This window comes from Geotrypetes seraphini, chromosome 2, assembly GCF_902459505.1.
Source record: "Geotrypetes seraphini chromosome 2, aGeoSer1.1, whole genome shotgun sequence".
In the NCBI taxonomy this organism is placed as follows: Eukaryota; Metazoa; Chordata; class Amphibia; order Gymnophiona; family Dermophiidae; genus Geotrypetes; species Geotrypetes seraphini.
The window spans coordinates 129,762,476-129,779,758 of NC_047085.1; the positions used below are offsets into that span (position 1 = coordinate 129,762,476).

The following is a 17,283-nucleotide window of genomic DNA, read 5'->3' on the forward strand; positions in this document are numbered from 1 at the left end:
CTTAGAACATTTGGAATTGGGCAGTTCCTCGCAACATATTTCTCAAAGCCATATATGTGCAAGGCAAACAGAAAGCCCTAGCAGACAATCTCAGCAGATTTCTTCGACTACATGAGTGGTCTCTCCACTCCACAGTCTTGTGCCACATTTTCTCTCTTTGGGGAACTCCTCAGATAGACCTGTTTGCGTTTCCCCACAATCACAAGTTGCCTCAATTCTGCTTCATACAGTACTCCTCATCGTCTCGAAACAGATGCCTTTCTTCTAGATTGGACAAACAAGTTCCTTTATGCATTTCCACCAATCCCTCTTATATTCTGAAGACTTTAATTAAGCTCAAGCAAGAGTCATGATCCTGATAGCTCCTCAGTGGCCCAGGCAACCTTGGTTGTCTCTTCTACTTCAGTTGAGTGCCAAGGATTCAATTCCATTACAGATCTTTCCATCACTACTCACTCAGAGTCAAGGTTCTCTTTTGCATTCCAGTCTGCAATCTCTGCACCTAACAGCTTGGTACCTCTTGGCCTGACTTCAGCAGATTTTAATCTTTCTGACTCAGTAGAAGCCATTATATCTGCTTCCAGAAATCCTTCTACCCAGCAATGCTATCAACACAAATGGACATGTTTCATTTCGTGGTGTAATCTCCTTGACCTGGACACTTTCTCCTCTTCTCTTCCATCAATGTTGGACTCTATCTTCTTCATTTATCCAACTCTGGACTTAAAACCACTTTGGTCAGAGTTCACCTCAGTGCTATTAGTGCTTTGCTCCTTTCAACAATAAACCTCTGGCCGCTCATTCACTAGTTTCCCATTTTATGAAAGGTTTCGTGAACTTCAATCCTCCACTCAGACTGCCTCCAGATTTTTAGACTCTTAATGTAGTCCTAGCCAGTCTGATGAAGCCGCTGTTTGAACCACTAGGTCTACTCATCTTAAATTTCTCACTTGAAAAGAGGTCTTTTTGATCTCTGTCACTTCTGCTCATCGAGTGACAAGGTGGTTCTCAGGACTCATCGTAAATTCCTCCAATAAGTAGTCTCGGAATTTCACATGATTCAAGCCATTGTACTTCCAGTATTATTCCCAAAGCCTCATTCTCACCCTGGAAAAACAGCTCTTCATACATTGTACTGTAAGCATGTTTTGGCCTACTACATACAAAAGACTAAGCCATGCAGATCTTCACTTCAACTGTTCATCTCCTTTGACCCTAACAGATTGGGCCTACCTGTCACCAAACTATTTTCTCATGGTTGGTGGCCTGCATTTCCTTGTGCTATGCTCAGGCTAGACTGCAACTTGAGGGACGTGTTACAACACACAAGATCCGAGCTATAGCAGCATCAGTAACTTTCCTACGTTCCACTTCTATTGAGGATATTTGTAAAGCAGCTACTTGGTCCTCAGTTCACACATTCACATTTCACTACCGTCTAGATTCCTATTCCAGACGAGATGGTCGTTTCGGCCAAGCAGTATTACAGAATTTATTTTCTTCCTAATGGCCAACTCTCCCTCCATCCCATTTCAGTAAGCTAGGGAATCCCAAATGTGAGAATATGCTGCCTGCTTGTCCTATTTACCATAACAGGTGTTACCGGGTACAGCAGGCAGATATTCTCATATCCCTTCCACCTCCCCTAATTGGATTCTTAGCTTGCTTACAGAACTGAGGAATTCAAGCCAACATTGGGTGGGAAGGTACTTGCATGTGCGCGGTGCAGGAAAATGGTAAAACCAGAGGACATAATTTGAGGTTGAGGGGTAGTAGATTCAAAGGCAATGTTAGGAAATTCTACTTTACAGAGAGGGTGGTGGATGCCTGGAATGCACTCCCGAGAGAGGTGGTGGAGAGTAAAACTGTTACTGAGTTCAAAGAAGCGTGGGATGAACAGAGAGGATCTAGAATCAGAAAATAATATTAAAAATTGAACTAAGGCCAGTACTGGGCAGACTTGCATGGTCTGTGTCTGTATATGGCCATTTGGTGGAGGATGGGCTGGGGAGGGTTTCAATGGTTGGGAGGGGGTAGATGGGTTGGAGTAGGTTTTAACGGAGATTTCGGCAGTAGGAACTCAAGCATAGTACCAGGTAGAGCTTTGGATTCTTGCCCAGAAATTGCTAAGAAGAAAAAATTTAAAAATTTAAATCGAATCAAGTTGGGCAGACTGGATGGACCATTCGGGTCTTTATCTGCCGTCATCTACTATGTTTTTTTCACAAAGTTTAAAGTGACGGTGCACTTTTCACTGCCTGCTGTCCCCGGATAACACCTGTTATAGTAAGTAACTGTGCTTTTAAAGACTTCCAGATTTACATTTAACCGAGTTTGAAGCCAGGCATACTTATCAGAAGAGGGGCTATCCCTCAACAATGTTGCCTGGCTTCTAAGATACGTGTGAAAGTCTTTGCAAAATATATGCTTAAAGCTGTGCTGCATGAACAAAATTCTTTTGGCAGATTCAACCAGGAGAGAAACAGAGATCAGCAATGACTTTCTCTCTCTTTAGCACCCTCATGTGTCCAAACTGACTAATAGGCCAGAGATGGTTTCTTCCATTATGTGATGTGTGTTGATCATAGGCATATCGAAGAGGATGTTTTCCTAAAAATTAAAAAAAAAACCTAGACAAATATATCTGAAGAAGTCCGAAAGGATGACATGTCCTTTTAAAAGAGGGCTTGGTAACCCTAATCCCATCTGAAGTTAGAACATATGATCACTGTACCTCTGAATATTTAGAGCAATGCATACCCAAATTGATCTATGGTTATTTTGTCATTCATTTTTTCTTTATTGCAATTTTAAACAAAATTCCAAGTAAAATAACTTGTGCAGAAAATCAGACACCACAGAAAATATCCCTTAAGAAATGGGTAATACAAAACAACTATAAGTAGTGATGATTCCAGTCCTCAAAATTGAAAGAAGTAAGAGATTATAGATCAGCAGGCAAACAAGTGTTTAGTAATTCACTAAACACTACTAAGTCCTAGAGGAGACTTTGGGGGGTATTCACCAATCTGTGCTACTGTTGACAGGTTATTTTACCACAAAATGTCATTCGATAAAATAGGGACCCCGTGCTAAAGTAGCACGACTTATGATTAAATAAGCCATCTTAACAATAGCACACATTGATGAATTTGTTCCTAAATCATTAATTTCAAGTGAGATAACTAATACAAATCATGATTGAGGATCCTCTAGATGGGTAGGGAAGTCCTGAATAGTAACCACAAATTTATTACTCAGAAAAATTAGTTAACTGAGAAGGTTCAAAAAAAGTATGTTTGAAACTGATATGCTACTACACATTCCCATCGCTTCCCATCTACTTACCAATATCTCCTGTTGTCATCCCCTCTATCTGCGATATCCACTACCTATCAGTGTCCACCACAACGGTGCTCGACACCTTCAAACATGCCATTGTTACACCACTCCTCAAAAAACCCTTGCTGGACCCTACCTCCCCTTCCCTTCTCATTCAAGCTACTTAAACGTACCGTTCACCACCATTGTCTTTTGACTTTCTTTCATCTCAAGCTATCCTTGACCCACTTCAGTCTGGCTTTTGCTCTCTTCATGCTACAGAAATTGCCCTCCAATGACCTGCTCCTGGCCAAATCCAAGGGCCTCTACTCCGTCCTCATGCTTCTTGATCTATCCAAAGCTTTTGACATGGTAAATCGCTACCTACTCATCCTTAGAAGATTCAAAAAAATGCTGTTAGGTCCAATCTATCCTCAGATATAGGGGTCAAAATATCTGCTCCTTTACCTCTTTCTTTCTTTCTTAGCAGATGGCAAATAGAATACTCTTGAGACCAGAGGGAAAGACTGAGGAAACTTTCAAAATTTCTAACATATAACATTTAAATATTTCCTCAGCAAATATTCCAAACTAGTAGTATCTTTTGACAATGAAGCCAAAAGACTTCTCAGGGATTTTCATTCAGTTTCAAAAGTTTGAGTGAATTCTATACAACCAATAACTGGGACTCCAGAGAGTCCATTTGTTGTTTCAATTCTGTAAGTCTAACATGATCTGACTTCTGTGGTAAGCAAATTAATGGAAATGCTTTTAAAACAAAGAATGGTGAAGTTTCTGGAATCCAGTGGATTATAGGACCAGAGGCAACATGGATTCACTAGAGGTAGGTCTTGTCGGACAAATCTGGTCTATTTCTTTGACTGGGTGTCCAGAGAATTGGATAGAGGGAGTGTGCTAGATGTGGTGTATTTAGATTTTGGCAAAGCCTTTAACAGTGTACCACACAGACAGCTAATAAATAAACTGAGTGCTCTTAAAATGGGCCCCAAAGCGACGGGCTAGGTCAGGAGCTGGTTAAGTGGAAGATGACAGAGAGTAGTGGTCAATGGAGATTGCACTGAGGTGGTGTGCCTCAAAGTTCTGTTTTGGAGCTTATTCTTTTTAAAATTTTTATAAGTGATATTGCTGAAGGCCTGTCAAGTAAGATTTACCTCTTTGCGGATGATACCAAAACCTGCAATAGAGTAGACACCCTGGATGGCGTGAATGACATGAAGAAAGACCTAGCAAAGCTTGAAGAATGGTCTGAAATTTGGCAGTTAAAATTTAATGCTAAGAAATGCAAGGTCATGCATTTGGCTGCAAAAACCCAAAGAAACAGTACGATTTAGGGAGTGAAGAACATTTGTGCATGACAGAAGAGCAGGACTTGGGTGTGATTGTATGTGATGATCTTAAGGTGGCCAAACAGGTTGAAAAGGTGACGGCAAAAGCTAGAAGGATGCTAGGATACATAGGAAGAGGTATGACTAGTAGGAAAAAGGAGGTATTGATGCCCCTGTATAAGACTCTGGTGAGACCTCATGTAGAATATTGTGTACAATTCTGGAGATCGCATCTTCAAAAAGATATAAAAAGGATGGAGTCGGTCCAGAGGAAGGCTACTAAAATGGTGTGTGGTCTTCATCATAAAGGCGTATAGGGACAGATTTAAAGATCTCAATATGTATATTTTAAAGGAAAGGCGGGTTAGGAATATAAGAACATAAGAATTGCCGCTGCTGGGTCAAACCAGTGGTCCATTGTGCCCAGCAGTCCACTTCCGCAGCGGCCACTAGGTCAAAAATGAGACCAGACCTACCTGCGTACATTCCGGTTCAGCAGGAACTTGTCTAACTTTGTCTTGAATCCCTGGAGGGTGTTTTCCCCTATAACAGCCTCCGGAAGAGCGTTCCAGTTTTCCACCACTCTCTGGGTGAAGAAGAACTTCCTTATGTTTGTATGAAATCTATCCTCTTTTAACTTTAGAGAGTGCCCTCTCATTCTCCCTACCTTGGAGAGGGTGAACAACCTGCATTATCTACTAAGTCTATTCCCTTCAGAATCTTGAATGTTTTGATCATGTCCCCTCTCAGTCTCCTCTTTTCAAGGGAGAAGAGGCCCAGTTTCTCTAATCTCTCACTGTATGGCAATTCCTCTAGGCCCTTAACCATTTTAGTCGCTCTTCGCTGGATCCTTTCGAGTAGTACTGTGTCCTCCTTCATGTACGGTGACCAGTGCTGGATGCAGTATTCCAGGTGAGGGCATACCAAGGCCCGGTACAGCAGCATGATAACTTTCTCCAATCTGTTCGTTATCCCTTTCTTAATCATTCCTAGCATTCTGTTCGCCCTTTTCACCACCACCGCACATTGCGCGGACAGCTTCATTGACTTGTTGACCAGTACTCCCAAGTCTCTTTCCTGGGGGGTCTCTCTGAGGACCTCCCTGGACATTCTGTATTTGTGTATAAGATTTTTGTTACCGACATGCATCACCTTACACTTATCCATGTTGAACCTAATGTTGCGGCCCATTTCTTGAGCATGTTTGTCACGTTGAAGATCTTCGCAATCCTCCTGCGTCTTCACTACTCTGAATAACCTAGTATTGTCTGCAAATTTAATCACCTCACTCGTACCAATTACCTGCGGCACTCCACTCATGATGCTTTTCCAGTCTGAGTATTGCCCATTTACCCCTACTCTCTGTTTCCTATCCGCCAGCCAGTTTTTAATCCACGTGAGTATTTTATCCTCGATTCCATGGCTCGCAATTTTTCGAAGTGGTCATTCATGCGGAACCTTGTTGAACGCTTTCTGAAAATCCAGATATACAATGTCGACCGGGTTGCCTTTGTCTATCTGCCTGTTTACTCCCTCGAAGAAGTACAGCAAGTTCGTCAAGCAAGATCTTCCTTTGCTGAAGCTGTGCTGGCTGGTCCTCATCAGATTGTGTCCGACAAGGTGCTCAATGAAGCGGTCCTTTATCAGTATCTCTACCATCTTTCCCGGTACTGAAATCAGACTCACCTGAAATCAGTTTCCTGGATCACCCCTCGAACCTTTCTTGAAGATCGGCGTAACATTCTCCTCCTTCCAGTCTTCCGGAATCCTTCCTGATTTGATCAACAGAATGGCTATTATTTCAAGCAGTTCAGTTATAGCCCCTTTCAGTTCATTGATTACCCTCGGATGGATGCCATCCTGTCTTGGGGATTTATCATTTTTAAGCCTATCAATCTGCCTGCATACCTCTTCTAGACTGACCATAAACCCTGGGGTGTAAATGTACATGAGTCGAGTCTCTTTCAATTGAAAGGAAGCTCTGGAATGAGAGGGCATAGGATGAAGTTAAGAGGTGAAAGGCTCTTTACAGAAAGTGTGGTAGTGTAGAACAATCTAGAAGAAGTGGTGGAGACAGAGACTGTGTCTGAATTCAAGAAGGCGTGGGATAGGCACATGTGATCTCTCAGAGAAAGAGATAATGGTCACTGTGGATGAGCAGACTGGATTGACCATTTGGCCTTTATCTGGCATCATGTTTCTAAACCTACAATAGTTATACATATCTCTTCAAGTATAAAGGCTGTTGGTCTTACCAGTGAGAAAATAGCTGCAGGTGTGGTCTGAGCCACTGAATCCACTGGGGTAACTTTCCTGGGGAGTTTCTTTAGCATAATAAGGAAAGTTACAGGAACAACCATCTTGTCCAACCTCTAGGATGCCATCTTGCCTCTCATGCAAATACTCTTATTTTATCATTCAAATAAGAAAGCATTTGAATATGAGTCTTCAAAACTCATTTTTCTCCCGAAATGGCTACCAGCCTGGGAGTAATTGTTTATAGTCAGAATGGGAGAATGAGTCTGTGTTTCACATACAACAGGAATCCACTCTGTCATGCTTAGTGTTTGCCTGCATGAAAAATGAAAATGTATTTAAATGCACACACTAGGGATAATTGATTTACATATTTCATTTGTCATTCATTTACTTGGTACTCTTGGGTGCTCGCGTGTATCTGTAAACTGATGCTTTCATGAATAGATTTTGAAACTGTTGTATGACTATTGACCCTTAGGCACCTGCAAGGGAAGGGATAGAAGGTCTCACAACACTGCTTATTGTAAACTATAGAAGCTGCATGATGAGGTAATGACCAATGCTAGAGATATTGCAGGTATATGACCATGTACCTGCCCAAAAGCCTTCCTCTCATGCAAATTGTCCTATTTCCTAACATAAAGGTACTTTTCATTTTGGCTGATTTCTGTCACAGCTGATATCAGCTGTTTTATTTAAGTTATTTCTTGTTCTGATCAGCAGATAAAGGCCATTTAGACTATCCAGTTTGCCCATCCATTATTACTTCTAAGCTCTACATTCCTACCCTTCTCTACATCAACCTCCCTCCTCCTCATTTCTTATATAACATACAAAATTATTCCCCAAATTTTTTTTTAACAATTCTTCATCTCTATGCCACAGGCTAAAAAAGCCTGGAGATGAAGTGTAAACAAACTCCTCCTCCACCACCATCACTCTCCTCTCCAAGGAACAACCAGGTTTTTAAAATCTCTCATAATGGTAAATTATTTTGTTCAGTGGGCCTTTTGTTCCTTTTCATGGGAATCGCCACAGAGAAGGCTAAGACAAGAGCTTCTAATATGACTTACGGACAAGATTTCTAGTAACGTAATTTAGCTTAAATTTAGTGGACACACTTGGGCATGGAAAACTAACATTTTCATCAAATAGAAGGGATCTCTATTATGCAAGATATGAAAGACCTTACTTAATGCTTTAAATTATGCATGATCTGCCACTAGAAACTAATGCAATTTATCCACATGGGTCTTGTGAAGACCAGAGAAGCATACTGTTGCATTTTGTGTTACCTGCAGGCATTATAATAACCATCCAGGGACTCAAAAGTACAGCACATTGCAATAATCTAAATAGGAAGGCAGCTGGACTACTGGTTGAAGTAACTCAGTAGATAAAAATAGGTCCTAACCTACTTAAACTCTTGTTTTTAAACCTTGAAATAAAAAAAGTCTTCTTATTACTGGAAAGAATTTATTTCTGAGGTATTTTACCAGTCCTGGAAAACTATATGCTGCAAGGCCTACAATATATATGTAGGGGGTTCCTTTTCAAACTGCCCCCTAGTTAGAGTTTACAGTTATAAACCTTGTACCTAGTATTCAAAGGAAATGAGACCCTGTTGGATCATACTGCGTGTTGGGCATGTCAGAGAACATAAGAATAGCCTTACTGGGTCAGACGAATGGTCCATCGAGCCCAATAGCCCGTTCTCACAGTGGCCAATCCAGGTCCCTAGTACCTGGCCAAGACCCTAGGAGTAGCAACATTCCATGCTATCAATCTGGGGCATGCAGTTACAGACTATGGACTTTTCTTCCAAGAAATTGTCCAAACCCTTCTTAAAACCAGCTACACTATCCGCTCTTAACCACAACCTCTGGCAATGCGGTCCAGAGCTTAACTATTCTCTGAGTGAAAAAAATTTCCTCCTGTTGGTTTTAAAAGTATTTCGCTGTAACTTCATTGAGTGTCACCTAGTCTTTGTAATTTTTGACGGAGTGAAAAATCAATCAATCTACTCCATTCAGAATTTGGTAGTCACTATATCTACTAAGCTGTCCCATGTAAAAACATTTCTATAGATTACACTGAAGTCTAACCTTCATGCCAGAGGGGTCCTTTGTGTATTTTTAACTTAAGGTATTTAAATTGTCTCTATAATATCTTCCCCGTCCCCTCTGTTTTCCAAAATATAAATATTTTAATCTTTCAAGTATGTTTCCCTATACTTTCTGATGAAGACTATACAGTATACCATAAAGACTGTTGACTCCATTTGGTATATCATTTTGAAGATAATGGGAGCTGATGTTCAGACTACAAGAGTTAGCTGGGCTGACTCCTGCAGTTAGTGCTGAGCCTGGATATTCAGTGACTGGCATTGAATATCTAGTTTATTTTTCACTACTGTAAACTTAGCCAGTTAAGTTGATATTCACTGCTGGCCAGCTAAGATGTATAGCAGCAAAAATAGACCAGCTATTTATGCAGCCCAGTTCGGCCACTATAAGCCATCTAGTGCTTTAAATTTCATCTCACCAGAAGCTTATACAGAAAAACTATTGCTTCCTTTTTTTCCTACTGGTCATTTCTGTCTCTATACACCAAAGGCCTGATTCTATATATAGGTCCTTAAAAATTGGCACCAAACATAAAGGTGCTTAGCACCATATATAGAATCACACTTGGTGGCCGTACATGGCATAACATTTAGGCATACCTAATTAGGCCAAGGAAAACCAGGCCTAAATACATGCACCTAAGTTGTGTGTGGATTGGGCATATTCTATAACAGTGCACGTAATTTTTAGGAATGTCAACGATCCACTCGTGCTCCTCTCCTAGCCACGCTCCCTTTTGAGATTCATATACTAGAACTGATGCACACCACTTTATAGAATGTCCCTAACCAAATTTTGCATGGAACTTCTAAGTGCCAATTAATGTCAATTATGAAGTATTAATTGCCAATTATGTGTGCTGATTGGTCTTGTTAAACAAATTGTGCATACAAATTGATTTGCAGAATTTGGGAGCAAGTGTCTTTCTGGCTTTAGCTCCGAGAAATTGAATTTTTAAAAAAGTTCTTAATTTTTTTTCAATTTTTATCAATACTTTTAAAATTTTTTACCCTCCTTTTGTACCTTCCTTTCATGTGTCCTTTACTATGCTTATTGTAGTTCTCCCTACTTCCCTTATGTATCAATACGTCATGTTCGTGTGTGTCTGTTGTAGTTAATAATTAAGACCCTGTTTTTAATTGTAAAATCGCTTTGAATTAATGATATTGCGATACATCAAAATTTTAATGAATCTTGAAACTTTTAAAGGTCATCAAATATGATTAGCCCCAGATCCTGTTCTTCTTTTGTGTATTGAAAAACCTCCCCCCCATACTGGATCACTCCCTTGAATTTTTGCAGCCCAAAAGTAAGATCTGCATTTTATTACATTACATTACATTACATTACATTAGGGGTTTCTATTCCGCCATTACCTTGCGGTTCAAGGCGGATTACAAAAGGTTAATTTAAAAAGGACAGAATTACAATGATTATCTAGGGAGGTAAGTTGTAGATCTTAAGGGCATTTAGAGGTCGTGTTGTTATTGCTGTTTCAGGAATTTTTTGAAAAGTGTGGTTTTTATTTCTTTTCTGAATGTCTTATAGTCTGGGGTGGTCATCAGAAGGTTGGAGATCTGGTTGTCCAGTCTTGCGGCTTGAGTGGCTAGGAGGCCGTCGTGTAGTTTTGTTCTTTTTACTTCTTTGATTGGGGGGGGTATGAATGGGGAGTGCGTTTTTCTGTGTCTGGTACTGGGTGCTTGGATGAGGCGATTGTTCAGGTATGATGGGCTGTCTCCGTGTAGGGTTTTAAATAATATGCAGTAGAATTTGAAATGGATTCTTTCTTGGATTGGGAGCCAGTGTGAGTTGATGAAGGCTTCAGTGATGTGGTCATGTTTTTTCAATGAGAAGATGAGTCTCAAAGCTGTATTTTGGATTGTTTGGAGTTGTTTTATCGTAGTTGCAGGACATGGAAGGAAGAGTATGTTACAGTAGTCCAATATACCTAGTATTAGTGATTGTACTATAAGTTGGAATTGTGTTCTTTCAAAGAATTTTCGGACTTGTCTCAGGTTTCTCATGATTGCGAAAGATTTTTGAATTGTTTTGTTTATTTGCGGTTGCATTGTGCAGCATCTGTCTATGGTCATGCCTAGTAGTTTTATGGTGGTTTGGATGGGATATTTGGTTGCGTTTATGTCTAGGTTGGTTGTGGTTTGGATCTTGTCATTTTCTAGGAGGATGAATTTGGTTTTGTCTTGGTTGAGTTTAAGTTTGTGATTTTTCATCCAGGTTGTGACTGCTTCAAGTGTTTGGTGAAGTTTGTCTGTCATGGTAGGTTTAGAATGGTCATATGGGACGAGGATGGTGATGTCATCCGCATAACTATAGGAGGTTATGCCTAGATTATCCAGATGCGTTCCTAGAGAAGCAGTGTAGAGATTGAAGAGGGTGGGGGATAGTGGAGATCCTTGTGGTACGCCGCAGGGGTTTGACCAGGATTCTGACTTTTCTTTGTTTGATTTTACACTGTAGGTTCTGAGTTTTAGGAATCCTTCAAACCAGGAGTATACTTTATCTGAGATGCCTATTGCATCTAAGATCTGTAGAAGGATGTTGTGGTCTACTAGGTCGAATGCCGCCGATAGGTCCAGTTGTATGAGTAGCATTTTTTTCCCTGTACTAAGTTGTTGTCTGACGGTATCCATAAGGGAGCCTAGTAGTGTCTCTGTGCTGAAGTTTGTTCTGAAGCCTGATTGCATGGGGTGGAGTAGGTTATGGTCCTCTATGTAATTGGTGAGTAGTTTGGCTACTAGGCCTTCTATAATTTTGACATATAGCGGAATTGAGGCTATAGGTCTAAAGTTAGATGGGAGGTTTTGTGGTGCTTTTGGGTCTTTTTGGATTGGGGTGATGACAATTTCGCTGAGGTCAGCAGGGAATGTGCCTTCTGTGAGCGTGAATTGGATCCATTGTAGAGTTATGGTGCGGAATTTTACACTAGAGGTGGTAAGGAGATATGAGGGGCAATGGTTGAGGTCACAGGAGGCATGGCTGTATTTTTTGTAGCTGGTTTTAGATACGTCTAAAACCAGCTTTGATTATGGGTACTTGGACGATCAGGCTTTTTGATCGTCCAATTAGCTATTTAGGCCACTTTTTAGACTTTTTTTTTATTATTATGAGCTCCTATGTGTTCAGTGCACCCATTACCATTTCACATCCCTTTACATAGAAATAAAGAAAAATGAAGGCAGATTAAGGCCATAAGGCCAGTCTGCCCCTCCGTGTCATAAACCATCCCTTCCTCATCCTTAGAGATTCTCCTGTGTGCTTTTCAAGCTTTCTTGAAATCAAATGCTGTTTTCTTCCTCACCAACAAGGGGGGGGGGGGAGGGGGAGGAGGGCGCAGTAATGGGGTAATTCTTTAAGGTGGTGCCTAGTTTTAGGTACAAACAAAGCGCATAAATTTCAGTATATTAGTCATTTGCATTCATAGGTAACCACTTTTATGTGTAAATGAAGTCTTATAAAATACTGACCTGCATAAAAGTATGGGTGTTATTCACATGGCACATATGTTGATGGTGGTCACGTGGAGAATTTGGCAAAACATACAAGTATATCATACCAAGGTATAGGCATTTTTCATTCCCTCTGGGTGAACCTGGCCAGAGGGAATGAAAAATGCCTATACCTTGGTGTGATATATAGACCTCCCAGGCAACAGGAGGACAAAGACATAGAATTAATCGAGGACATAGAGAACATCACACTGCACGGGGACTCAGTAATGCTAGGAGACTTCAACATGCCAGATGCAGATTGGAACACACTCTCCGCAACTATGGGTAGCAGCAAAAGAATATTAAACTTCATAAAGGGTGCACGTGTCAAGCAATTGGTATTGGAGCCCACCAGGGACCAGGCGTTACTAGACCTAGTTTTCACCAACGGAGATAGCGTCACGGAAGTCTCAGTAGGAGACACACTGGCCTCCAGCGACCATAATATGGTATGGCTCAACCTCAAGAAAGGTTTCCCTAAGACAAACACAGCAACAAGGGTTCTCAACTTTAGAGGTACAGACTTCAACCGCATGGGAGATTTTGTCCATCAGGAGCTACATAAACAAGCAAAATCTGACAATGTGGAGGACATGTGGTCGTCTCTGAAGTCCATACTACACGAAGCAACAGACCGATACATAAAGACAGTAAGTAAACGCAGGAGAAACAAAAGGCCACAATGGTTCAGTAAAGAAATTTCAGACCTAGTTAAACAGAAAAAAGACGCATTTATCACCTACAAACATTTAGGCAGAGAGGAGGCAAAAGAGGACTATCTAGACAGATCTAAAGCTGTCAAAACAGCAGTCAGAGAGGCCAAACTCCGAATGGAGGAAGAGCTAGCACGGAAAATTAAGAAAGGGGATAAATCTTTCTTCAGCTATATTAATGACAGGAAAAGAAACAAAGATGGGATAGTACGCCTGAAGAAATCAGACGGTAACTTTGCGGAATCAGATTCTGAAAAGGCAGAACTACTAAACCAATACTTCTGTTCAGTGTTCACCCGCGAAGTGCCGGGAGCTGGTCCACAGCTGCAGACGAGAGATAACCAGAAAGACCCGTTTCAAGATTTCGAATTTATGCCCAGTAGCGTCTACGACGAACTATCAAGACTCAAAGTAAACAAAGCCATGGGACCAGATAACCTACACCCCAGAATGCTCAGGGAGTTAAGGGAAGTCCTGGCTGAACCATTATCTGTTCTTTTCAATCTTTCCCTAAGCACAGGAAGGGTCCCCTTGGACTGGAAAACCGCCAACATAATCCCACTCCACAAAAAGGGCTGCAGGACAGAGACAGCAAACTACAGACCAGTGAGTCTCACGTCTATAGTGTGTAAACTCATGGAAACACTGATCAAACAGAATATTGACACAATCCTCGACGAAAAAAAACTGCGTGATCCACACCAACACGGGTTCACCCAGGGAAGATCCTGCCAATCTAATCTGATTAGCTTTTTTGACTGGGTTACTAGACAACTAGACGCCGGAGAGTCACTGGATGTGGTATATTTGGACTTCAGTAAAGCATTTGATAGCGTCCCTCATCGAAGATTACTGAACAAGCTGAAATCGATAGGATTAGGAGACACTCTAACTACATGGGTTGGGGATTGGCTGAGCGGTAGACTTCAGAAGGTGGTGGTGAACGGTACCCCATCCGAAGCATTGGACGTGATCAGTGGAATGCCGCAGGGCTCGGTCCTGGGCCCGATTCTATTCAACTTATTCATAAGAGATATGACGCAGGGACTTAGAGGAAGGGTATCACTGTTCGCCGACGACACCAAACTTTGCAACATAGTAGGTAGAAGCTTATTACCTGATAATATGACACACGACCTACTGCTTCTGGAACAATGGTCGACTACTTGGCAGCTAGGCTTCAATGCTAAAAAATGCAAGATAATGCACCTGGGTAAGAGAAACCCGCGTAGAACTTATGTACTAAATGGTGAGACCTTGGTTAGGACCACGGCGGAACGCAATCTAGGAGTGATCATTAGCGAGGACATGAAGGTTGCCAATCAAATGGAGAAGGCTACCTCCAGGGTAAGACAAATGATGGGATGTATCCGTAGAAGTTTCGTCAGCAGGAGACCTGAAGTCATGATGCCGTTGTACAGAGCCATGGTGAGGCTTCACTTAGAGTACTGTGTTCAGTTTTGGAGACCACACTACCGAAAGGACGTGCTGAGGATCGAGTCGGTACAGCGAACGGCCACCAGGATGGTCTTGGGGCTCAAGGATCTCACGTATGAAGAAAGACTAAAGAAATTGCGGCTGTACTCACTTGAGGAAAGAAGAGAATGGGGAGATATGATTGAAACGTATAAGTACATCACGGGACGCATCGAGTCAGAAGATGATATCTTCTGGCTCATGGGACCCTCGACCACCAGAGGGCATCCGCTGAAAGTCAGGGGAGGGAAGTTTCATGGCGACTCCAGGAAGTACTTCTTCACCGAGAGAGTGGTGGATCATTGGAACAGACTCCCACTCCAGGTGATAAAGGCCAGCAGCGTGACAGATTTTAAGAGAAAATGGGATACTCACATGGGATCTTTAAGTGAGTAAACTCAGGGGGGAGGAATACTTGGAATGGGCAGACTTGGTGGGCTATAGCCCTTTTCTGCCGCTTTTTTCTATGTTTCTGTGTGTACATTATAAAAATGTTGTGATCTATGTGCATTCATACTAACATCTAGGTATGGTAAAAAAATAAAAATAATAATAATTGTACCATACATCAAGCCAGATTTTTGGTATTGTATAAGAAGAGGCACCTTAAATAGTATTTTTAGTAGGTACTTGTTATAAAATTACCTCTAAGAGGGTAATTCTACCAAAAAAGGCCCCAACATTTAGATGCCAAGAACACATGTAAATGCCCAGAATACTGGTATATGGGCATATGTGTGCACATCCTGGCATACCTGTAACCCGTTCTGAGCTCTTTGGGATAGAAAACAAATTAAATAAATAAATAAATAGGTAAATGCCAGCATTCTAGCTATTGTGACCAGGCACGGCCAAGCTGAGCTTAGCAAGTGGCCGTCCCTAGTACACACAAACCTCAGCCGAGCAGTTTTGTAAGGTTCTTTTGGCAACTTGGTATTGGTATACACTTACCCCTCCCCATTCGCGGTTTCGGTAATCGCGATTTCACATATTCGCAATTTTTTGGGGAGGGGGAAAAAAGAAAAAAAGAAACATCGTTATGTCTTCCCTCCGGCATCCCGGCCTTACCTGGTGGTCTAGCGGGCTTTCGAGGCAGGAGCGATTTTCCTACACTCCTGCCCCGTGCAGATCGCCATTAGGAAATAGCTGTAGGGAGTTCCCGTCGTAGAAGAATTCAACAAAATTTCAGCCTTATATTGATCTGTTCCATTCCCTCTACTTCTGTATCACAAATAAGGTCATCATCAGCCATCTCACTATCTGGCCCAAACACAGAATCATTCTTCTCAGTAGCCTCTACCTCACCAACCTCAGTCTGGGCTTGTTGCCATGAGGTGGACTGTGGCTTTCCGGCTCTCTGTGCTTGCAATCTGCTGCTTTCAGCTTGCTGAGTGGCTCTGGCTTGCTGGGTCTGGAGCGGCTGTTGCCTCTGATGCTGGCCCTAGCTCTGTGTGTCCCTCTGTGGGAAAGCTACTCCTTTTCCTTTCACTACAGGGAGCTGATTAGTCCTCCCTGCAGGTATGTTAGGGTAACCTGCTCTCAGAGAACTTCTCATCTGGCCTAAACCAGTTTGAGCCTGTGTGGCTAGTATTCCATTCTTGCTCTTTCCTTTCCCTGGCCCTGTGCCTGCTGGGAGATGTAGTCTTTCAGTCTGTTTACCTACAATTGGCTTAGAGAAAGCTAAATCAGATCTGCCTGCTTTAGGCAGGCCTTGAGGAGGTTTCCTTTCTGGAAGGCTTGGTTTGTGAGTATTCCTAGGAGCTGCTTTGGGTCTCTCCATAGCAGACGTAGGAATACTCTCAAGGGTTTTAACCTCATTTCCATCTTCTGGCACTATTCTATATAATTGTGCCTAAATGCAATGGCGTGCAGTTTGAAGTGGCGTACATATGGGTGGAGCGCACAGTTATGCACATAAATTATAGCATACTAGAATTCAGACCTGTTTTTAGCAATCTAGGCATGAGCATTATTTTTTTATTTTTATTTTTTTTTTATTTTATTTATTTAATTTTCTATACCGTTCTCCCAGGAGAGCTCAGAACGGTTTACATGAGATCATCCAGGTACTCAAGCATTTTTCCCTGTCTGTCCTGGTAGGCTCACAATCTATCTAATGTACCTGGGGCAATGGGGGATTAAGTGACTTGCCCAGGGTCACAAGGAGCAGCATGGGTTTGAACCCACAACCCCAGGGTGCTGAGGCTGTAGCTTTAACCACTGCACCACACTCTCCCCTCTGTGGCTGGTGTCATGTCTAAAATATGAGCACACATTTCCATGCTATACTAGTATTCTATAAAAGAAAGTAGGCCAAATATTTATAGGTTTCCCACAGGTGCCTTTTATAGAATTGCTCTCTACATGACTACAGGCTAGTTGGGGTCTTTTTGTAGATTAGAATCCAGGTCCAGCCACCTTAAGTCCCATTTTTAGGATTTTTTTTTTTTTTTTACACAGATAAGGATATGAAGGTCACCAAAAGCAAGTTTACAGTTCTGTGGTAAAACTAAATTTGACTTTCTCTTTTTCC

The 17,283-nt window shown here is 41.7% G+C and overlaps 1 protein-coding gene across 1 annotated transcript in view; it reads left to right on the forward strand.

Annotated features, from left to right (window-relative positions):
* The window catches only part of GAREM1 (GRB2 associated regulator of MAPK1 subtype 1), a 253,781-nt gene that overhangs the window by 234,395 nt on the left and 2,103 nt on the right, over window positions 1-17,283 (forward strand). The gene's annotated exons all lie outside the window — the stretch shown is intronic.